Source organism: Panthera uncia, assembly GCF_023721935.1.
Source record: "Panthera uncia isolate 11264 chromosome C1 unlocalized genomic scaffold, Puncia_PCG_1.0 HiC_scaffold_3, whole genome shotgun sequence".
Taxonomy (NCBI): Eukaryota; Metazoa; Chordata; class Mammalia; order Carnivora; family Felidae; genus Panthera; species Panthera uncia.
In genome coordinates, this window is record NW_026057584.1 from 57,065,125 (window position 1) to 57,066,849 (window position 1,725).

A 1,725-nucleotide genomic window follows, 5' to 3' on the forward strand; every position below is an offset into this window, starting at 1 on the left:
AGTCCTGAGTTGGGGACCGGATAATGCCAGGGCAAATGGGAAAATACGTCTCTGAAATTTTGGTCTTTGGAAATAAACAGCAAGTTAGGCTAGAAAAATGAATTCCTCTGCGATGCTTTTGAGTCAGTTTGGCGTGTCGGTAAGCTGTGGTAATACTCTTAAATAGTCACAGTGACCGAGTAGTGCGGAAGAAATTATACGCGTGGAAAACAGAATGGGTGAAACATAGCCCGGCAACTCTTCTTAAAACTCATGTTTCACAAGCTCGTCTGTTTTTCCCGAGAGAAATCTTGGGCGTGTCAGACCACTGCTTTCTCTTTCATTCCGCATTCTCTGTTCATGTGTGTGTCCTCTTCCCTCAGCTCCCTCCTCTTCATATTAACTAGCAGGGGTCACGGGTTTGGTGCCCTCACTGCCACGGCGAGCTTTGCCTTACCAGCCGCTTCAGGTAGTCTAAACTTGGGGCAATTTAGCTGCCTTTAAAATCCCATTGAATGAACTTTCTTATCATTTGTTAACTGCCAGGGCAAAGTGCACCGAAAAACATTTCTCGCAGCTAGCCCGTGAAACGGTGGCTGTTGAAATCTTGTGCATACGGGCACGTTAGCCTGTGCTCAAAATATGCTTATGGGGCATATTCTGATATGATTAATGTTGGCATCATTGAGCATACATTAGTGGAATTTGCATATAGATAAATTTGAATAATGTTCAAGGACATTAAATGATTTCAGATTTAATAATGATCATAATAGCTAACCTTAAGTGGAGTACTATATGCCAGACGTTGCTCTAAACATTTTATTTTTGTTTATTTATTTATTTGTCAATTTTTTATTTAAATTCTAGTTAGTTAACATACAGTGCGATATGGTTTCAGGAGTAGAATCCAGTGAGTCGTCACTTTCATACAACACCCAGTGCTCATCACAATTGCCCTCCTTAACGCCCATCCCCCATTTAGCCCATCCCCCATTTAGCCCATCCCCCACCCACCTCCCTCCATCAACCTTCAGTTTGTTCTCTGTATTTAAGAGACTCTTTTTAAGTTGATTCGTTTATTACTTCTGAGAGAGAGAGAGAAAGCACGCACAAGTGGGGGATGGACAGATAGAGAGAGAGAGGGAAATACAGAATCCGAAGCAGGCTTAAGGCTCTGAGCTGTCAGCACAGAGCCCTAGGCAAAGCTTGAACTCACTAATTGCAAGGTCATGACCTGAGCTGAAGTTGGACGTTTAACTGACTGAGCCACCCAGGCACCCCTGAGAGACTCTTATGGTTTGTTTCCCTCTTTCTTTTTCCCCCTTCCCATATGTTCATCTGTTCTGTTTTTTTTTAATTCTACATATGAGTGAAATCATATGGTATTTGCCTTTCTCTGACTTATTTCATTTAGCATAATACACCCTAGCTCCGATCATGTCATTGCAAATGGCAAGATTTCATTGTTTTTGATGGCTGAGTAATATTCCATTATATATAATACATACACACATATATATATATATACATATATATACACATTATATATAATACATACACACAATATATATATACACACACACACATATATGTATACACAGGTATATCACATATATATACATATATATACATATACGTACATATATACATATACATATATATATATACATATATATGTGATACATATATATGTGATATATATATGTGATATATATATGTGATATATATATGTGATATATATAT